The sequence below is a fragment of the Onychomys torridus genome, chromosome 3, assembly GCF_903995425.1.
Source record: "Onychomys torridus chromosome 3, mOncTor1.1, whole genome shotgun sequence".
Classification (NCBI taxonomy): domain Eukaryota; kingdom Metazoa; phylum Chordata; class Mammalia; order Rodentia; family Cricetidae; genus Onychomys; species Onychomys torridus.
Window position 1 is genome coordinate 35,173,422 of NC_050445.1, and position 7,404 is coordinate 35,180,825.

Sequence of the window (7,404 nt, forward strand, 5' to 3'; positions counted from 1 at the left end):
AACCCTGAGGAATAATACAGAGAGACCTATGTATTCTTTATTTGGTTTTCCTCACTGATAACATCTTACAAAAATTGAGCACAGTAGCACACAATCATGATATTGGTATTTTTATTTTATTTTTCTTAACTTTGGCTCTTTGTGGATTTCACATCATGCATTCCAGTCCCACTTATCTCCCTGCCCCCTCGAATCTGCCCTCTGCCCTTGCAACCGCCCCCGGAAAACAAAACCAAATTTAAAAGAAAAACCAAAACCAAAACAACAACAACAACAACAAAACAAAACCAAACAAACAAACAAACAAACAAAAACCCCCACAGCGTGTGTAGGCTGTAGTGTGGTCTCTTGAGTCACACAGTTAACTCTTTAGTCCATTCACCTTGACTTGAAAGTTTTCAGTGCCTCAAGCCATTGGTCTGTCTGGAGGCCTCTGGTTTCTGCTACAGCACTGATAACATGCTCTCACTGGGGCTCCTCCTGTTGTTCTGTGTCATGGAGATCCTGCTGTGTATGGCTCTGTAGGTTCATCCCTTTCACATGCTCCAACAGTTCATAGATTTGGTGGATGTTGGGGTGGGCCGACTCATAGCCTGGTTCTGGGCCTGGGTCCCCAGTTAGTCACCCGCCAGCTTTCCCTCATTGTTACTACCCAGGGGAGCTCTCCAGCACTGCCTCAGCTAGCTCACCCAATGCAGCCTGCAGCAAGGAACTGGCCAGTGTTCGTTCCTCCTCTCAGGTCCTCAGATCCTTGTCACCCACACTCACATCACCAGGGCCAGCTCTACTGTCTTGCCCAGGTAAGGTGCAGGGTCCTCTCTCCCAATTGCTGGAGGGGGCATACAGGGCACTGGGTGGGTGGAGAGAGACAGGGTCAGCTGTCCTGCTCTCATCCCTTCAGAACTGCACCCCGGTGTAGTGTGGTCCAGGGTGCAGGGCCCACTCTCCTGTATGCTGTAGCTGGTGTAGGATAGGGCTAGTTCTCTCACTCTCGTGACCCAGTGGTCAGCTCTCTCACCTGCTGCAGGAGATAATGGGTGAGGGGGGCATCTCTCTCTCACTTATGCTGCCACATAGCAGAGTGGCGGGGTGGCGGGTGGGGGAGAGCAGGATCAGCTCTATTGCTCTCATGCCCTCAGGGCTAGCTTATCCTGGCCTGTATCCTGGACAGCAGGGTCAGCTCTAGTGTGTTGCCCACATGGAGCACAGAGCCCGCTCTCTCATGTGCAGCAGCTGGTGAGGGTCAGGGCTAGCACTTCTTGTGATCCTGGGCCAGCTCTCTCACATGCCACAGGAGGTAATGGGTGAGGGGGGAGGGCATCTCTCTCTCACTCATGCTACCACATGGGGTGGAGGGCAGGGGACAAGGGGGGAAAGCCAGGATCAGCTCCCTTGCTCTCAGTCCCTCAGGGTCAGCTCACCTGAGTCTCTGACCACAAGGTCAGCTCTAGCGTGCCGCTCAGGTGAGGTGCATGCCTGTAGTGAGAGGTGGGGCCATCTTTCCCGAGTACAGGGGTGAGCTCTCCCCTGAGGATCAGGACCAGCTCTTCTACTGCAGTATCCAGAGAAGGGCAGGATCAGCCATCCCAAGGCCAGTGAATGGTGGGGCCAGCTTAGCACAGCATGGTTCCTATGACCCCTTGTGCTAACACAGACACCAACTGTAGCAGGTCCACAAACCCAGACATGGCCCTTGGCAGTAGCTTGGGCCCAGATGTCACCACAGCCCTAGGTGGCAACATAGGCCACCCAGATCAGTATGGCCCCGGTGACATGTGATGGTCTCCTGTTAGCACTGACGGCCATATGGATGATCAGGGTTTTGTCAACCATCTGAAACCATATCTGTGTCAGAGGACCATGCTGCTTCAGGGGCCATGCTTATCTGGGTGGCCTGCTCTGCCACCTAGGGCTATGGTGACATTTGGGCACAGCTGTTGCCACTGAAAGGGCCATGTCTGGGTCTGTGATCCTGCAGTGACTGGGGTCTGGGGTGCTGTCCACTGAGGGCTCTGCAGATGCCCAGGATCTGGTCTGCCACCAGAGACCATGCTGATACATTTTTAAAATTTTTATTTATTTATGTATATTTTTTGGTTTTAGATATGAGTGCTCTGTCTGCATGTATACCTGCATGCCAGAAGAGAACATCAAATCCCACTATAGACTGTTGGGAGCCACCATGTGGTTGTTGGGGATTGAACTCAGGACCCCTGGAAGAGCAGCCAGGGCTCTTAACTGCTGAGCCATCTCTCCAGCCCCGATATTGATGTTTTTAAGTTAATGATTTTAGTGAGATCTCTTTGTGTCTGTATGTGTGTGGGTTTCATCACACACAGGTGCATCCACAACCAGTCAAGATGCAGACCAGTTCCACCACATGAATCCCTTGCATTGCTTCTTTAATGATGACACTCCCTTATCTCCTCATTTTCCTTAACCATTAACTAGTGGTACAGTTTCTTTATGTCACATCTCACTTTTTCAAAGATATCCTATAAATAAAACCATGTTGTCAAAGGACATCTGGATTATTCATTTTTGGTTACTATGAATAAACATTTGTATACCATTTAAAAAAAGATTCCTTTATGTGGTTTTAATGAAAACAGCCCCATAGGTTCATAGGGCATGGCACTATTAGGAGGTGTGGCTTTGCTGGAGTAGGTGTGGCCTTGTTGGAGGGAATGTGTCATTGGGGGTGGGCTTTGAGGTCTCCTATGCTCAAGCCAGGCCCAGTGTCACTCTCTCTCCCTGCTGCCTGCACATCTGGACGTAAATCTCTCTGCTTCCCCTTCAGCACCATGTCTGCCTGCATGCCACCATGCTTCCTGCCAGTATGATAATGGACTACACCTCTGGACTATAAGCCAGCTCCAATTAAATGTTTCCTTATAAGAGTTGCCATAGCTATGGAGTCTATTCACAGCAATAAAAACCCTAACTAAAACAATTTATTTTTATTTCATGTACATGAATGTTTGCCTGCATATATGTATGTGCACCATGTGTGTGCCTGATGCCCATTGAGGCCAGAAGGGGTCATCAGATACTCCTGAACCAAAATTACAGCTGGCTGTATATCTCTATGTGGATGTTAGAAGCTACAAAAGCAGACAGTACTCTTAACTGCTAAGTCATCTTTCTAGCCCATGTGTACTGGTTTTTAATGTTAAAGATATATGTCTTCTTTCTCTGGGAAAACCCCTCAGAGTGTTATTATTAGGCCATGTTATTACTGGTTTTTTTCATCTGTAGTTTTTAAGAAACAGCCTGACTAGTTTGGGAGAGTGGACCATACATTTAGACACATAGTGGAAATATCATGGCTGGTGCCGCAGGCTACCTAGCCCAGCACCGTCTGCAGAAGCCCGAGGACTTCCCCTGTCAGCCCCCCACCCAGGTAAGGCTGGTGTTCTGACATCACTGCAGAAAAGAATTTCAGAAACATCCAGTTTGAAGCAGAGCTAGTTTATCATAAAATATTTTTTAACATGTTTAAATGTTCAGGGGAGAAAAAAATAAGGCATACTCAAGAGAGAAGGTGTGGGTTTTTCAAAGGAGAGTCATGCTTAAGTAGCAGTATATGCCATTTTGGCTGCTCTGAAGTTACATCACAAAGGGTTGATAGGAAACTTTCTCTACTTCCTTTTTAATACATGAGATTATAGGTTGGTTCTAGAGGTGCCTTAGATGGAATTATAATCTGGTAAAAATGAAACCAGGAGCCAAAGTGGTTACATGAGGCGGTTAAGACATACCTTTTTATGAAAAGTAGTTTCTTGTAAGATTCTTGGAAAATGGCAGGCTTACAGCTGGGAAAGGAGAAATGCCATATATCTTTAGGCACTAGGCATGGTTTATTGTTATCTTAAAATGTTAATTTTGTTGCAATTCTTGATTCTCAGCTTGCAAGAGGCTTCAACCAGACTCCAGAGCAAGGGTCTTCTCTCCCATCCCAAGTTCCATAATTTCCCCTAGCTTTCTATCTTGTCTCACAATATTTTTTTATCTTCTATGTATTTCTATCTTCCTCAAATGACTGTTACTAAAAAATAATAAATTGAATGACTTCATAATATTGTAAAGGATAGGACCTAGATTATAGTGATTTCTCCTAGTGGTGAACATAAACAACCAAAAAACCCAGACCACAAAAACAACAGCAGACCAGGGCCTGAGGACCCAGCTGGCTTTAATTTTGTAAGATCTTTGAATGACCCAATTAAACTTTGGAGGAGGAGGAGTTGAATTCTGCAGTCCAACTTCTACAGCCAGACTAAAGTCTCACTCACAGGTTTGAACAATTTTGATCTGAGATAGTGATGTTCAGTTTCAGACAATTATGGGATAGGCATGTGGAAAGGTCCTGGGGATATCTGGTAGGAGCTCAGGAGAGAGGCCTGGGCTGGAGGCCAGATTTGGTAGACATCATATAAAAGTGCTATCAGATGCTTCTGGTGGGGTGAGGTAGTGGGGGCATGTTCTGGGTCCCCATGTTGCTTGAACCTCTGTGGTTTAGTTTCCACCTAAGACCATATCTACTTCCTCGGATTTTTCTGCCAAGAATGCTGTTGCCTGAAGGTGGCTGGGCCCTAACCGACACTGCCTTCAATACCTATTTATTGTGCATCTGCTATGAGCCAAATGCTATTTAATGCTCTGAGCATACAGCAGTAAACAAGACAGATGTTCTCTCCTTTCATCTATCCAGTTTATGTTTTATTTGAGGGAGACACAGAGAACTCATTCAATGAGGAAAAAACTGATTGTGTAAGATGGTCATAAGTACTGGGTAGAAACATCCAAGTAGGCAAGGCATGAGAACACTAGAGGTAGGGTTAATACTACGTTGCACAGGGCAGCCAGAGAAGGCCTAAGATGTCAACCATTATAGTCTGCACGTGATATGTTAGAACTCAGGCCCCAGTGGGCTGCTGTTCGGAGGTGGGGCTTTAAGGATCTGCTGGTGTGATAGCCCTGTGACAGGAAGGCGTATACACTCTAAAGAGTGACACTCCCGTGCTCTGTCATCTGCTATCAGACCACTGAAACAATGGTTCCCAAAGAAGGAGGGGAAGTGCCCTGGGATCTGGTGATGGGGGAAGGGAAAGGCTGAAACCTGGTGCTGGCCAAAACAGGAGTCAATCTCTCAGGAAGAGATGTCCCTCATTTCTGACAACAGACATGACTGCCTTGCAGGAAAGGCTGGAGTTGAGACAGTGATGGCCAGTGATGGCAGAACCACACCTTGACCAGGACTGGTTACTTATGCATACCTATTGCCCTCTGCACAAACCTAAACCCCATGTTAAGACAACAAAAACTTGTGGGTCACTGGATTAAACAAAATTATTCCTCTTTCCAAGATGATCACACTGAATAAACCTCCTCTCTGCCTTTTTTCTTTTTCTTTTTCTTTTTCTTTTCTTTCTTTCTTTCTTTCTTTTTTTTTTTTTAAATTAGACCACAGAAGATTGGTGGTTGAACTTAGCTTGACAGAGCTGCAAGGACCTGCCTTGGATACTAACAACTCTGGTAACACTGGAGCCTTGATTTTCAACTTTCTGGGCACCAGAACCATGAGAACTAAGTTTCTGTTGCTTCAGAGCTGCCCACCTCATGACATTTTGTCAGGAAAACAGATGGAAACCTAAAACATGACATTTGAACAAAGCCTGGAAGGAGGGAAGACAGCTGGCTATCCCTGTGAGTGCCTGAAGGCATTCCAGATTGATCAAGGACACTACCAGAGGGCACAGAGAAACTGATTTTCATCATTATAAAACTAATCTTGAGGCCAGAGAGAAGGCACAACAGTTGAGAGCACTTCCTCCGCAATCATGAAGACCAGAGTCTGGGGCCTGGCACCCATGCAACAAGCTGGATGTCCCTATAAATAACTGTAACCTCAGCTCTGAGGTGGGCAGAGCCAGCAGGATTGCCGAGGTCTGCTGGCTTCCAGCCTAGCCAGCAAGATGAGAGCCCCAGTTCCAGGGAGAAACCTTGTTTCAAAAGGAATAGGTGGAGAACACAGAAGACACCCAGTGCTCTCTTTGGGCCCCCACACCTGCATAGACACCCACACTCATGTGCACAATCAATCTTTTTTGTTACCTTTTTTTTTAAGGGTCTTTACTATGTAGCTCTGGTTGGTCTCAAACTCAGAGATCTTCCTGGCTTTGCCTCCAGAGTACATGCCACCAGGCCTTCATGTACTATCTTTTTAAAAAAAAAGTTATTTATTTTTTTACTTAGAGACAGGGTTTCTCTGTATTGCAGCTCTGGCTACCCTGGAACTTGCTTTGTAGACCAGGCTGGCCTCGAACTCACAAAGATCCGTCTGTCTCTACCTCCCAAGTGCTGAGATTAAAGGCATGCACCACCACCACTTGGCCCTTCAGGCACTATCTTATCAAAGCTTCATTATGACTCTGCAACGTGGGCCTTATCATTGTCATTTTGAAGATGAAGAAATAAGGCAAAATATGTAGGCCTTGTAAAAACTTCAAATAATTAAAAAAGAAAAGAAAAGAAAAAACTGAAAGTCCTTCAGAGAAAACAAACGTAAGTTGTTTTACAATTTTCCCGAGTTCAAAAAATGTTCACAAAAAATATAATTAAAAAAGCAAACGGGGTTGGGGATTTAGCTCAGTGGTAGAGCACTTGCCTAGCAAGCACAAGGCCTTGGGTTCCGTCCTCAGCTCCAAAAAAAGAAAAAAAAAAGCAAACAAATGAGAAACTGGGACCATAGGCCACACACTTCTGAAACTTGCCCTTTTTTCCTCTAAGGGGTGCATCTTGGTTGGTATAGTTAACTCTTCCTACTCAGGAACTCAGGGCCAGACAGGCAGGCCCGGTAGTGAGGGGGTTTGTCACTGCCAAGTTCAAGACCCGTGTGGACAATTTAGTGAGGCTGAGAAAACCAAGACCACCCCTAAACCAAACCAAACAACAAAAGGCTGGGGCCGCAGCTCAGCTGTAGGATGCTTGCCTAGCATGTGATGGAGGTCCTGGGTTCGGTCCCCAGCACAGGAAAGAATAAAAGAGAAGCAAGCTGGGCTTCTGGGAGTTGACTTCACACTGGTCACTTTACCTTTTGGGGCTCGGGTTTTCTCCATTTGTAAGGGGAGGGCAGAGGACAAAAGATTCTGCAGTGTCATGCCAGTGAGCTTGGAACATCAGTCCCTTCCCGCCCCGTGATTATCTGGAACGTTCGCAAGGTCCAGTCCTATTCCCTTGGACCGAGGCGGCGATGTCAGCGACTCAGCTGCCTCTCCGGGGCTACTAGAAAACCCGGCTGGCCGAGCAGGACTCATCCGGAACCCGGCAGAGAGGGACAGCCGTGGGAGGGCGGAGCGCCGGCGGGGGGCGGAGCGCCGGCGGGGGCGGAGCGCCGGCGGG